This window comes from Stegodyphus dumicola, chromosome X2 (assembly GCF_044657685.1).
Source record: "Stegodyphus dumicola isolate Sdum_Otavi_A_Nest chromosome X2, ASM4465768v1".
NCBI classification, from domain to species: Eukaryota; Metazoa; Arthropoda; class Arachnida; order Araneae; family Eresidae; genus Stegodyphus; species Stegodyphus dumicola.
Genome location: NC_140781.1, coordinates 168,370,171 through 168,386,455, shown reverse-complemented (window position 1 = coordinate 168,386,455; position 16,285 = coordinate 168,370,171).

Here is a 16,285-nt window from a genome sequence, read left to right as displayed (position 1 = left end):
GAGCCTTTCCTTCTTTACGTAGACTACTCTGTATAACCGTGTCGGTATCGGTGCTTAAAACTATTTGTTTAAAAGAATACCCAGGAAACAAGAGATTAAGCTATACAATTCAGTATAAACTAGGAGTGTTAAACTGCACCAAAGTGCATAGAAACAGAGCAGCAGCAAGGCATTTCGATCCACCACCTACCGAAAAAATGATACGTACTTGGCGATTGCAGGAAGATCAACTGAAGACTGCTAAAAAACAAAAACATAACCTTCGATGCCCAGCTCCATCTTGGCCTGAACTTTAAAATGCCGTGAAAATGTGGGTGATAGATAAGAGGAAATCTGGGATAAGTGTTTCAACTAAAATGATAATCAATGAGGGCAAAGGATTTGCAGAAAAACATGGGAATCAGAACTTTTCAGAGTCTGAGAGCTGGTGCTACAGTTTTATGAAAAGGCAAGGATTATCAATGTGCACAAAAAAACAACTATTGCACAGAAAATGCCAGCAGATTATGAAGAAAAAATACTAGCATTTCATAGGTTTGTTATAAATGCACGCAAGAAAACTTCTTTTGAGCTCGGTCAAATAGGAAATATAGATGAAATTCCACTCACATTTGATGTACCATCCAACAAGACTGTGAGTATTAAAGGGTCTAAATCAATAACCATAAAAACCACAGGTCATGAAAAAACCCGATATACGGTAGTTCTAACATGTTGTGCTGATGGCACAAAACTACCGCCGTTTTTCATATTCAAAAGAAAAACTTCCAACGAGTGTAATTGTTCATGTTCATCCGAAAGGCTGGATGGACGAAGCTGGAATGAAACTGTGATTACAGAACATATGGGCAAGGCGACCTGAAGGACTCTTAAGAAAACCCTCTCTTTTGGTTTTGGATCAGTTTAGCGCCCATAGAACTGAAACCATAAAGAATAAAGCGAGAGAATTAAAAACCCAGATAGCTGTCATTCCTGGTGGACTGACTAGCCAATTGCAGCCTTTAGATGTATCAGTGAATAAACCATTTAAGGAAAAAGTCCGAGAACGATGGAACAAGTGGATAGGAGAGCCACATCGCGCCCTCACACCCTCAGGTAGAATGAAGCGGCCCTCTATTTCACAAGCGTGCGAGTGAGTAAAAAGATCTTGGGAGGATGTAAAGGCTGAAGTAATTGTTAAGTCCTTTAAGAAGTGCAGAATCAGTAATGCTCTTGGCAGAACAGAAGACGACGCATTATTCGAAGAAGGTGATACTAGTAATGACGGAAACAGTAGTGATGACGATATTCTCGTTTTCGATGATGATGATAGTGAAAAGGATTTTTATGCTTTTGAAAGTGATTAAAGTCTAATTTCATGATAGGCAATGAAATCCTTGAATCTGTGTTTTTTGTTGTTTCTGCTTTATTTTGCATTATGTTTGATTGCTTGCCGTTCATTCATTTATTCATTATTGAAATTTACATATCATGTTCAAAATAGCTTGCCGTTTGTTAATTTTCCTTAATAAAAATATGATTGGTAATTGCATGGAATGATTGTTTATTTGGCTTTTATGAAACGTGAGAACTAAACGAAACCACATTTTAAGTTATTGTGGTAACGCGCTGTCGCGCGGACTATTGGAACTTTTTTTCCTTGTGTGTGGCCTTCTAAATAAGGGTGTGTCTTATATGCCGTCAAATACGGTAATCTACGTTTGAATTTAGAATGATATGCATACAAATAGCATTCCACAGGTTTTATTACCATGCCATTGCTTTACACATTTGCATATTATCTTACATTTAGTTTGCTAAAATACTATCTGTATTTCCTTGTAAGTTCAAATATTTTAATTGGCAAAAATCAAATAGCATAACATAAAAGAGACTAAATTTTCTTCAAAATAAATAAATAAAATGTAATAAATAAAAATAAATAAATAAAAATTATTTTATGCTCTTAATGCCTTGAATTTTTCTTTTTAATCGCTGCTTGCTTCAAGAAAACCTTAATCTTCTTGAGGCTTTCTGGAGAATTATCCGCAGTCGTCCTCCCTTTTTTATTCACTTATAACCTACTCACTTTTGAAACAACTTGTTTTCTGTGACATTTTTATGAGTAGAGGATTTGCATTCCCTTTCATCAGTATTTGGTCTGAGTAAAACAGTGAAGTGATTTTGTTCATGATACTGAATACCTTTAGAGGCTAGGCATTTTCAAGACAGAAGATGAAAAAAAGACGGTTTTAATCAACACTGAAAACATTTTTAGCTGATATCGATACAGTTCTTTGGATAAATTCGTGAATTTTCAACAAATTCGGTTAAGACATCTATGGATTCCTCATTTATATTGTTGCGTGCGTACAGTTTGGTAATGAATTGAATGCTCAAAGAACCGATGATAGCTTTAATAAATTTAATTTCCAAAAAGAAACACTTTATAGTTCTGAAACTTTCCACAAAAGTTCTCGTACAGAATAACAGAGCACAATCCGAAGTTACCACTTCAACCTACTGAGAACGTTAAACACACAACAATGCAAAGGGCATCTAAAGTGCGGAGCTCGCACGCACGTTTGTCAATACTCCGAAGTCTACTCTGAACGGAAAACTGAGAGCTGATGCTCTTTCTGGTCTTGTATAGTTTTCCTCCGACCGATGAGAATTTCCTGTACTTTTCATTTCTCAAAATTCCTGTCCCAAAGCCGACTTTCAAACAAAGTCTGGGGTAAATCTCTCAACACAGCAAATTACATCCAGAGTTGCCTTCCAACGAGAGCTTGTGATAAGACCCTCTATGAATTGTGAAGCAGAAGAAAACCTAATCTATCTCATATGAAACAATTTGGTTGCACAGCCTATACATTATATGCATAAGGATAACCGAAGAAAATTAGAACAGAAAGCAAATTGAAGAAACTTTTATCGGTAACGATCAAAGAGGTACTATACAGGCGAAAAGAGAAAAATTATCAGTAGAAGCATAAAATTTGTCGAAAAATCTTCAGCGAATGACAGTATTTAAGTTCCCCCCTCCCAATCTAAAGGTTGAAGACAATGAAAGCGACGAAGAAACTGAGGGGGGGGGGAACCTAAAATCATATTAGAAAAAGAGCCAAGACGATTAAAGAAAAAAGAAGGAGAAACCACCACAACGCCCAGAATTCTTAACAAACACAAATAAAAACATACTTGAGAATTTTAAAGACTTGTATTAGTAGAATTCCGAAGAAAAGGAAAAATGGTTACTCGCAACTGATGAAGAAATCAATTCCTTATCCCGAAATAAAACTTGGGAAGTTGTTCTGTAGGAGTTGAGCTTTCTGTGGGAAAGAAACCTATTGGATGTCGATGAATTTTCAAGCTGAAAAGAAACGAAGACGGAACAGTCATTCATTACAAGGCGCGACTAATCGCGAAAGGTTATAGTCAAAATTTTGGAACTGACTTTGGCCATAACTTTGCAACAGTAGTTCGACATATAACCACCAGTACCTTTCTTGCTGTCACGGAATAACGTAAAATGCACGTGGGGCGTGTAAACGTCACTACAGTGTTCCTACACAAATTTAAAACAAGAAATGCACATGCAACAGCCGGAAGGGCACATTTCAATCAGGACAAAAAAGAGAAAAGTTAGAAAAAAAAAGTTTACAAATTGAAAAAGCTAAGGTTTACAAATCGAGAAAATCTCTTTACGGCTTAAAGCATGCCTCTAGAGCTTGTAATAAAAGGGTCGAAGAAGTTTAAGGAACAGCAATTTTTCGCAGAATACTGCAGACTGCAGATACATGCTTGTTTTTAAAGAAATATTTCTTTTAAAGAGAAATGGAGAGAATAAAATAATCGAGATAACATACTGCAACACAAATTCCATAATTGCAGATGTTTTCACTAAGCCATTGCTGAAACCAAAATTCCTGTAATTAAGAATTTCTACTCTTTTCCCAAATGCATGATTAAAGGGGGGAATTGTCGTAAATTAATCAAACATTTTTAATAATATATTTTTAACTCACATCTAGTAACCCTAGCAACGGACGCGCCGACAACGGTCAAAACCTATATCCCATGATCCTTTTTTTTTTTTTTTTCTAATCTTAATTATTATTTCTCTCTCTCGTGTATGCGTGTATGTTCATAAATGTATCCATCGCGTCTTATTATTTTAGTCAAAATTTGTATAAATATGATTTGTGTATAAATACGCATTCCTAATGTTAATAGATACATCATGAAACATCCCTCACTATAAAATTTTATTTCGAGATTTGACCTGCGCTGCCGGCCCCATGACTATGTTTCTATTCTTTGCAATTCTTTTGGCGTTGGCAGCTTCGAGTCACTTTCGGTGGTAGTCCAATTACAGTTATCATAGTGTTCCTTGATGTCCGCCTGTCGTACTGAGTCTGTCTCCTGTGTGTCATTGCGAAAGACAGCTTCAAACATGTTGCCCAAAATTTCTTCGCTAAAGGTGCCAAATTGCAAACTGTAGTGGACGAAATACTTTCGCACAGGCTACTTTCTGTACCTTGACATAATGCTCTATGACTCTGCTGCAATGGTTTTGCCACGCTTCCAGTTTGTTATTAATGATTAGGTTTTTTGTAACTGGCGTGTTCCATTCTGTAAAGCTGCATTCTACTTTGCCTGGCAGCAGGGTTCATTTCCGCCTGCGCTCTTCTGCGTAAAGTCCTAACTCTACTCCTCTGCTCTGTAAATTTCCCGTTTCACCAGGATAGAGAGTCAGATATTTTCAATCTCTTCATTTTGTACGATATCCGAGCAACTGCCATTAGATAATGTATTAATTTATCGTAGATCCTGTCCAAATCGTAACCAGTTGTACAGTTGTGTACTCCTGTGAGGTACTGTGGCAAAATCAGCCTGCACTGTTGCAGGAACTTGGAATGTCCGCCATATTTCGTCTTTAAGCAATCCCAAGGTGACTGTATTTTCGGACAGAGTTCTTTCCGTCGAGTCGGATTCCACAACTACACCTAGTCTCCTTCGTTGAATCGATGTCCATAGCTCTCGTGTTGTATCGGGTCTTCATCTTCTCCGTTGTGCATAACTTCAAACCGGGCTTGGAGGTCTTGAATGTCTTCCTTAGGCGATGAAGGCGTATCCAGAGGGAGACCAAACAAAAGATCACAAGGCAAACGAAGGTCACTACCGATGAGCATCTGGGATGGAGAATAGCCGGTAATCTGGTGTTTCTCTTCTACCCTAGTACAATTTCGGCAGCTTTCTGAGCAGGGTCTTTCAGATAAGACGTCGGCGTTTCCAGGTGACGACACCTTCTGATGATGGATAATTGTGTCCTCTGATGCTGAAAGCAGTCTGTTGTTGTTGAAGTCTAAGGGAAAATTGTATTTCCTTAAAAAGGTCCAATCCGAATATGCAAGGATCTGCAATATCTGCCATATATGCCGATAGTAGGCAGCACTTCCAAACGTGATGTTCACGTTTAATTTCCCAGCTATGTCGATTTCATTACCAGACGCACTCTTGAGGGTAACACAGGACGGCGTCCAAATGAGTTTGTCTTTAAATTGTTGAGCTAAATCTTTCCAAATGATGGTAACATTAGCTCCTGTGTCAATGATCATATTGCAAGGAACTCCATCGATATCCATTGATGGATAGTCCATTACTGTTGCCACTCACTTTAGACATCTTCAGCGCTTTAAAACAGGGTTTTTCATTATCTGGCAACCTCCGCTCCTCGATATGGTCATTAATTTGTTTCCTGCGTCGTTGCTGAGAAATGGTCTTATTTTGCGCGTCCTGGGGTGTCCTGCAGTTCCTTCGTACGTGGCCTTCAGCTCCGCAGTTCCAGCATTTTGGTTCCTTGTCCATTTCATGGCATTTAATTGTTTGTTTATATCGTCTGTCTTATTTTCCGTGCTCTGGAGTGTTCTGCAGTTCCTTCGTATGTGATCTTCAGCACCGCAGTTCCAGCACTTTAGGGTCGGTTTCTTGTCACTAATATTCCGTCTCAAAGCATTGAGTTGTCGTCTGGTTAAATAGTATGTCTTATTTTTCGTGCCCAGGGGTATTTTGCAGCTCTTTCGTACGTGGCCTTCAACACCACATTTTCAACACATTAGAGTCGGTTTCTTCTGATTCCTACTCCGTGTCAAAGCGTCGACTTGTCTGGATAAATGACTTACACGAGCCGTCAATTAATCCATTGGCTCGTGGACACGCACAGCTCTGACTGGATAGCGTTCTCTACGAGTTACTTGCTGGGCTGCTTCGAATTTCATGACGTACACTAGAGAGATCTTCAAGTCCTTGACATCCGCCATTCGCAGAGCTTTCTGTATTTCAGGATCCCCGATGCCGTCGATGAAGTATTGCATGGATAGGATTTCCCTTTTTTCTGTCGGGCACTCCGAAAAGACGAGGGGTGATAACCCTTTCAACATCAGTGGCAAGCTCCTGGAGTGTTTCGGTGGGTTTCTGTTGACGGGATTTTAATTGAACTTTAATTTTAACTTTAATTTAATTTTAACTGCTGTAGTCTTTCAAACATTTCTCCCCAAAGCGCAGCTCCAATGCGCCGGATAGAACTTCGAAATCTAGCCTTTTGTTTTCGGGAAGAGTCTGAAGGATATCCGCCGCGGCTGCTCTCAGAGAAGCGGCGAGACGACTGGCCTTAGCTTGGAGATCCCATCCATTCGCTTCTGCCACTATAGGAAATTGTGTCTGATATACTCTCCAGGAGGTCTTTCCATCATACCTGGATAACTTCAGAGAGGAACGAGCAGGCATAAGTAAAAATTTTAAACCATCACTATTGCTCTCTGCCGTCGCTACGAATTACTTTAAGGTATAAACTTCTTTGGCTACTGCAGAAACCCTGTCATCAATTTGTTGTTCGATTTGTTGTTGAGTGGCAGAAACTCTTTCTTCAATTTCTCCAACTCTGTTTTCAACCGCGTCAATTCTGTCTTCTATAGCTTCAAATTTGTTCTCTATTATGCATGTGATTTCTCTTTTAATTTCCTCTTGGCGCACTCTAATTTCTACTTTAATAGCTTCAATCTTTTCTTGAATGGCTTTCATTTCCTTTTTAACAGAAATTTGACCCAGCTTCCATCTTTTCTTGAACAGTTTTCATTTCTCCTTTAATAGAAACTAGACCAGCTTCCATCTTTCTTGAACGGCTTCCGTTTCTTCTCTAACAGAAACTTGACCCGCTTCCATCTTTACTTAAACGGCGTTCTTTACAACTTTAACAGAATTCTGACCAGCTTCCATCTTTCTTTTAACGGATTCCTGTCCCGATTTAATCTCTTTTTTAACGGATGCTTGGCCGGCTTCCATCATTTCTTGGAATGCTGCAAATGCAGCTATCAAATGCATCAATTGTTCTGTCATCGCTCTAGTTATTGGTACTCGCATTCCACTTCTGACACCAGAAAGTGCTGCGTGCGTATGGGTTCGTAATGGATTGAATGCACAAGTCGATTAAAAAAAAATTAATTTTTATCCCAAGAAATAAAACAAAATGCTGAAATTTGCTCAGAAATATTTGTACAGTATCGCAATATCTCACAGTAGTTATATTTTGAACTGCTAAAATTTAAAGAGAACTCAATTAAAAAAACACAGAGAAAGTTAATGTGATCTCACTGCGAATTAGCTACAATCAATAACAGAACTAAGTAAAGAACTGAACTGAGATGTTTTGATCCGCCTTTTATAAGCTTTTTAATCATGCACGAGAACATTCTGGTAATTTCTCAAGCAAAAGGGTACAATTACGAGATATCTCTTTATTAAATGTTCAATGCGCGTGTTTCTGTATTTTAACTTTTTCGGCGTAGCTTTCTCTTCAAATAAGTCTCGTGCTGCACTGCACGGGGATATAAAACAATTTCAGTTACAAATAGCTAAATAAATACAAAATCCGTAACAATATAATCATGTCATGTAATTTTGCATCATAAAATAACATAACCCTAATACAGTATCTATAATGCCACTAATGTTAAATCTTTTTAAGAAATCTTTATGATACAGTTCAAGCTCATGTGTGTATTAATGATTTAGAATCGAAAATTATTTCAGTATCGTTAGGAAAATGAGTGATTTATATATAAAAATTGTGTATCATTAAGAAACGTGCATCCAACATTGTATTACTATATGGTATATTTCTATTATGTACACTGGCCCACCAGCGGCCGAGCGGTAAAGTCGCTGAACACTGGTAGTTCGGTCCGAGGTCCGAATCCCGCGAACGGGCTGGCTGCATGGGCGTTTTCGTGGTTTTCCCTATGTGTAACGTGTATACGAGCCAGTTTCCCTTAGAAAGTCCTCCACGAAGGCATCCCTCCCCTTAGGCAGATAGCCCTCGAGGCTTTGCCATAATCACACACACTATTATGTACACTGCGCCAAAAAAAGGGGGGGCATCAAAATATATCTCTCGTTCTACTGGGCTGATTGACGAAATTCAGATTGCATTTTTCATGTCTCGAAAGCGTGACTTAGGATATGTATTAGATTTATATATAGCGTTGTTCTAATATAGATATTTTGACACAAAATCGGACCTTTTCTGAAATGACAAACTAGTTTTTTTTTTTTTTTTCTTTTTTTTTTTTTTCCCTCCCTATATTTTGATTCTACGACTCAAATTATGCCAAACTCCCAAGTTCTGTAAAAATCGCACGAGTAGTTTTTAAAAAATTAACTCTAAAAATTTTAGCTCATCAATGTTAATTGAAATATATCTATTACTGTTGTTTTTATTAAACCTACTTGATTCCTTCTTCTAGAATTCGAAATTTAGGCTTAATCCAGATATAATTCGCATATTTTTCATGACTTATTTTTAAATATTTTTTATAAATTTTTCCAAAAAATTTGTGTATTATAAACCTATAAAATTTTTAACATCATCTTAAAGTAAATGTATTTCCAGGCACACCTGCAAAAATTTAGAATTTTTTATTCAAAATTTCCGAAGATATACGTGAATTTATATATTGGCGCATTTTGAAATTTAGCATATTTGTCGAAAGCGATAATAAAATCAAAAGTGTTTTACGCACTTTGTTAAAATAATTTGAAAGTAGAAGCGATGTCACTTTTTTTCCGCTAATGCACAATGTAAAAAGGGAAAGGAAAATAGGTTGTCATAAATTAAGAAGTTCTTCAAGTGAATTTTTGAATTTCTTCGTAAATTTCACACCAAATTTTACAAAATTCAATATATAGGTATATTTTAAGTCGTAGAATCGAAACCTAAAAAAAAAATTGGCATGCCATTTAAGAAAAAGTCCGATTTTGTGTCAAAATTCGTATATTAGAACAGTACTATATATATATAAATCTAATATATATCCTACGTTGCGCATTCGATACATGAAAAACGCAATTTGAATTTCATCATTCGGCCTAGGAAAACGGCAGATATAGAACTGTCCCCCCTTTTTTTGTGCAGTGTACAATTTATAACTGTGCATCAATTATAATGCCATTGATAACCGACAAACTATTAACGTAACATTTGACAATGTACTCATGAAAATGTATTATTACTGCGAATAATGTAGAAATACAATCTTTTGCAAAAAAAATCGAAGCACCATGAAGGAAGTGGTTGTTTTTGATGAAACTGAATATATGTATAGCTCATACACAGATAATAGAATGATTAAAAATCAAGTACATAGTACTTGTTAACGGCTCACAATCACCCACTGAATGTTCAAATTAGTAGTTGATTGAACCGCCCCTGGAGGCAATGCACGCTTGAATTCGTCGAGGGAAGGAGTGGTAGAAGTTCCTAATGTCATCCTGCGACACACTTTGCCAGGCATTCATCAGTTGTCGCTCCAGATCTGCGATATTTTGTGGTGCTCGAATCTGGCCGCCTACCATGTCCCAGACATGCTCGATTGGTGAAAGGTCTGGTGACCTTGCTGGCCAAGGAAGAGCATCAACCGCGCGGAGCAGTCCAGAGATATGCGAGCGAAATATGGCCTCGCATTGTCTTGTTGGAAAATGGCCCCAGGATGACGTGCCATGAAGGGTAATGCAACCGGCAGGATGGTATCAACATATAGCTGAGCTGTTAAAGATGTACGGTGGATGACTAAAGATGATCTGCTGTCATAAGAAATAGAGCTCCACGCCATCATACCAGGGGTTATGGCTATAGAGAGTGAAGCGGTATTCATCGTTAACACTATACGATGCCAGTCTGATGGCAGGCATGATGATCAACTGCGACACCACTCCAGACGACTCCGCCGATGTTGTGGGGTCAAATGCAAACGTCTTAAAGGCCTCTGTGAGCGTAATCCCGCCTCAGACAAGCGCCGTGAGATGGTGGACGGTACCACGGGAGGTGTAGACGTGGCTATAGTGAGTTGAATAGTCGAGAATGATACCATTGGGGCGGTTTGTGCCTGACGAACAATCATCCTATCTTGCCTCGCATTTGTGCTCCTTGGCCTTCCAGAGCCTTAATTTCGTCGGCAATTTCTTGTAGCAACCATTGCTGCCAACATCTTTGCACAGCAGTGTCTGTACGCTGCAGGTGGTGGTCTATTGCTCGCTATGACCACCCAGCTTCACGCAACTCTAAAATGCGACCACGTTCGAAGACGTTTAAATCTTCGATATCATCGTAATAGCATCTTTAGTTGCTTCTTCACGGAATTACAATGACAGAAAAAAAAAAAGAGATAAAATTTCCGACTCTATTACTGGTTCTATACTTTGCGAATTGCGCACTACAAATGGGCGCTATGTTCGCAATCCCTGTTCATTTGTCTTGAAACTTTGATCATTTGCATGTTCAATCAAGATGCTTTTGCATACTAAATTTCGTCACGATCGCAAAAGTTCTTTTTTGTGCTTGGATTTTTTACAATAGAGTGTATTTATGTAATTTCAATGTAAATGGTTAGTTAGGTTTTGAAGAAATTAGAAGTTTACAAAAGAATTTTTATAATCATGTCTAGCATTTTCGCGCATTAAGTTGCTGAAAAATTATCAGTAAAGACATAAAGTAAGAAATTTAGAACTAATCTTTAACGAAGGCCAACAATTGAAAATTATAAGTAATCAATTTCAAATAATTCTATAAATGCAAGAAAGAATTTAAAAAAATGGTAAAACCCAAACTCTTCAAACAAGCAGTACCCAATTAAAAAAGCAATGAAATTTAAAAAAACACGAACATAATAGATAGGAATTTAATCAACTTCAATGCCACTGCGTCAGGAGGAGGAACACTGAATCAATTGAAATCTCTCTTCCACAAAAATTCTTGCTTTTCTGTAACCAGAATTATCCAATGAACTATTTCCATTTATTTTAATTAAAATCGCTCACCCGCAAATTTGGATCAATCCAAATAATTGAATTCTTCAGGGAAGGTTTTTGTTTTCATAGAACATAACAAGCAAAATTTTTTGCATACTTGTTACTAAACTTGATACATTTTAACAAATATCAAAATTTTATAACATGAACATTTTATAAATTACATTTTAACAAATATCAAAATTTTATAACATGAATTTTCATTTTATAAATTACATTTTAACTTCATAAGTATATTAAAATTATGGTTACATTGTTATTTCTAATTCCTTAATTAATACAAGCTGGAAGGCTCCATTTCTTCGAAAATAAATTTTTCCAACAATTTGGATATATCCACTTTGACTGACTAGTGTGTAACTGTACCTGTGGTCAAGGGACTGCTTGGCAATTATTTGAAAAGGCCTCCGTTCATAATATGAGGTAACTGGCTACTGAGACCTGCACTAAAGTAATGCATAATAAAAAATTTAATTCTGTGTATACATACACTCTTTCGCAAAAAAAATCGAAGCACCATGAAGGAAGTGGTTGTTTTGGATGAAACTGAATATGTGTATAGCTCATTCACAGATAATAAAATGATTAAAAAATCAAGGTTATAGTGCCTGTTCATGGCTCCCAATCACCCATTGAGTGTTCAAATTAGTAGTTGGTCGATCCGCCCCTGGCCATGGACCTTACTCTCATATGGTGTAATGCATGCTTACACCTTATAAGTGTAAGATCCATGGACAGCGCACCTTATAAGAGTAAGGTCCTGGCGGCAATGCATGCTTGAATTCGCCGAGGCAAGGAGAGGTAGAGGCTACTAATGTCATCATGCGACCAAGGATAAATAGAAAGGGCTAGTTCATTCCTTTGTCCGACTCCTCCCCGACGCGAGCCTGACGTCACTGTGCTGCACCTGTTCTGATTTTCCGCGTTTAAAACTGTAGTCAGTTTTTCCTTTTAAATTCTGTATTGTAAAGTATCGTTTATGTAATATGGCTTTTTGCGCTGTAGCAACGTGCCGTAACACTTATACTAAAGGGTGAGATATTGTATTTCATGGGACCAAAGGACCCAAATGACAATTTGCTTTTGACGAAAGAATGGATACATAAATGTCGAAGACAAGATTCTATTAATGTGAAGAGCGAAAAATTCTGCAGCGAACATTTTCTATGCATTGTTTATGAAGATGATATTGTTACGAAATGTCAAGGCGCGGTGAGATGGCCTTCCCGCAAAGCAGTTTTAGGGTTGCCATAAAATGGAAAGGGAAGGCAGACTTGCTACATTTGGCGAGAAATCGCCCATTTGGCGACATGCCATAGACGGATGGAGAACCTTCTGGAACGAGTTCTTACCGGTTTAGCCCAGAATGTTCTCGAACACAAGCCGAAAGCTATATAAACCCTGCTGGTCCACAGTCAGTTAGTATGCCTCGTCGAGAGGGCGAGTGTGTGTGTGCCTCGTCTAGCGAGCTGATAGTCAGTCATTGAGCGAGTGTCTCAAAGTCTAGCGCCGAGTTGGTCGTCGAGTGCATCGAGAGAGTCTTTTAGTGCATCGCGAATTAGTGTATCGTTGAGTTTTGTCTTAGACTGTGCTGAGACGAGAGCTATACTTTAGTGTATCGTCGAGTGTATCGCGTGGAGAGCCTCGAGAGTATGTGGAGTTCCGAGAACGACCAAGCAGAGTTGGGAGCTGTACTCGGGTGCTTTGCAGTGAAGCTGTCTCCACCGTTATTGCTTGACAGTGTGAAGGCTGTGTTGCTGAACGTGTCAGCGTGTTTATAACAGTTCAACGACTGTAAAAGTGATTTTGGAGCTATCTGATTAATATTGGTAAATAAAATGTGTTTCGATACTTCATCAAGTGTCGTCGTTATTCACTTTAAATCTATGAACCCCGTACGAGCGTGAAGGAAGAAAATAACGTAACAATATGTGTTGAAACGTAATGTTGTGCCGAAAGTAAATTTACCGTGTGCAGTAAACGAAATAACACCAAGAAATCGGAGACAAGAAAAAAAGAAACTAAATGTAAAGTACTTTTGGATGACTACACAATTAAGCCCAAAGAAAATTCATTTTGAGGCTGAAAACGAAATTGATGATGACAATAATAAATCAAATGTGAATGATTTTGAAATAAATCTCACAAATGAAAATGTAGATATCCCTGAATGCCCTAGATTTAAATTTAAACAAGAATGCATTGATAACTTGAAGAACAAAAAAAAATTCTTAGAAAATTGTATTAAAATATTGAAAAATAGAGAAAAGAAAAATTTTAGAATGTTTGTTCAGTGACAAAGAAGATGGACGACAACTAGAAAAAATTTGGTATCAGAAATTAAAATCTCAAATACCGAAATTTAGGGGGGGGGGAAAGCACAAATCGGAGAATTTGGAAAAACGTCTAAAGCATAATTGTACAAAGACAGAGAAGATTAATGCATTGCTGAACAAGAAGGAAAAAATCAGGTCGACTAGTGAAGATATTTCACGTTGCATTGTCATAAGCGTTTTGTCATTTTAAAGCTACGATTTTTGGAAAGGAAAAAAATAGGATTCCTTTACCTAGTATTAGCAAATTAAAGAGATGGTGCGCTAGATTTTTATGTAGTTCAGGAATTCTAAGTGACGTTTTTGCTCTAAAGAAAGATGCGAATATTTGAATTCTGTAGAAAAAATACTGGACCAAATTCTCAGTTCTCAATTCTCAGTTCTCTCTCAAGCAAATTCTCAGTTAAAAAAAAGTGAAGTTTTTTTTAAATTAGAGGCCTCATTTCGCTCTCTGCCTCAAATTACTGAGAAACCACGTTTTAGATAAAGGATTTGTTTTAGAAGATAGAACTGTTTTAAATTTTGATATTATTAAAAAGGTTTTAAATAGGGATTCAGAAGAAATCAAATTGAGTCACAAACTACACTCATGTCCATAAATTAAGAATAATTCGGAGTCACGCGGAAATCGAACTCTAAAATAAATATATCACCTGTAAAATCACTACACACATCTTCAATAATCATATGCAAATTTCAGGAAGTAACCAGATGACACCGACGGTACGTCACAATGACGAGAGTGTAAGAGAGTGATATATAAGGAATACAGGCAAAGAAGTAAAATTGTTCGCAGGCGCTTTATAAGCATTTCAGTGTAATAACCGAATAGTTATGACACAAAAGACGCATTTGGATGATTTTTTACGTGGTAGAATTATCGGCCGTCTGGAATGTGGGCGTACCCAACTGGAAATATCAGATGAACTTGGAATTGCCCAGAGTGTCATCTACAGGCTTTGGCAACGATTCCAAGATGATGGTAATGTGAGTAGACGTTACAACACAGGTCGCCCCAGAGTTACAACACCGAATGAGGACCAGTATTTGGCAGTTACTGCCAAAAGAAACAGGCGGAGAACAGCCTCAGACCTATCTCGTCAGCCACTGGTACGACAATTTCAAGGCAGACCGTGTACAGACGCTTAGGGCAAATTGGTCTATATGCTCGTAGACCTGTCAGATGCGTTCCACTTACTGCAACTCACGGTCGCCTGCGGTTAGCCTGGAGTAGAGAATATGCATTGCGTACACCGCAACAGTGGGCTTGTGTGATGTTTTCCGACGAGTCCAGGTTTAGCTTGCAGTCTGATTCTCGCCGAACTTTCATATGAAGATCTCCAGGTACCCGTTACCACCAACAGAACGTCATTGAACGACACCGTTACGGTGGTGCAGGAGTGCTCGTTTGGGGTGGAATTATTCTGGGTTCCAGAACTGACCTGCATGTTCAAATTGGAACCATGACAAGCCAAATCTATCGGAACGTCATTCTGGAACAACATGTACGTTTGTTTTGGGGCGCTATGGGTGCACAATTTGTGTTTATGGATGACAACGCCCGTCCTCACCGTGCAAACATCGTTAGCGAATGCCTTCAATCGGAGAATATCACCCGTATGGACTGGCCAGCATTCTCACTGGACTTGAATCCAGTAGAGCACGTGTGGGACATGCTTGGCCGACGAGTTGCAGCCCGTCAACCTCCTCCTACATGTCTACCGGAACTTCGGAGAGCATTGCTTTTTGAGTGGTGTAATATCCCCCAAGTTCAGATCGATAATTTGATACTCATCATGCCTATGCGTTGTACGGACTGTATTGCATCGTCTGGAAGACATACAATGTATTAACAATCATACCAACCATGTAATAATGGTTTTTTTGTAAATAGGTGTTTTTTGTAATTTACTCCAGGTCGCAAAATCGCTAATTTTTTTAATAATATCAAACATATAGCATCTTTTTTTGCTCTTTTCCTTTTGTTTATTAAGTAAGCTTTACAAATAAGTCAAATTTGTTTTGCTTCTAACTCTTCCTTTGCCTGATTTTGCATTATCCTTAAATTATGGACATGAGTGTAGAACCGAATTATTTAATGGTCAAGGGAAACGAGAGACAAAAAGTAGCTCCAGCGAAAACATTATTTTCAAGAACTACCGCAAAAGGTATACTCCACCTCACAGGAAATCAAAAACGCATCTGACTTCTATCAGTTAATCGATAATTTTTTCGAAGTTATAAATAGCACCAACAAGAATAACTTTAATAAGTACTACTTAACAAACTAATTTTGTTAAGTACTTGTTGTTTGGTATAAAATGCGATGAGTTACGAGAGATAATGGCGCTGGTTCCAAAATAAAACTAACTAAGTTAGGCCACACAAATATTTAATTATTTACATAATGTACAAAGTTACAAGTTAAGTGCTCCATTAGCACAGACAAAGTGGAACGAGCGAACGCACCATAGGTCCGCTGCGTACATTCTTCAACAACCAACTAAACTAAATTTGGCTCCTCTCACAAGAGGGCGCTGATCCTTGGAGGGCGCTATATTAAACCGAACATTCCGGCCCCCATTGAAACATGTTTCAATAATGTTATA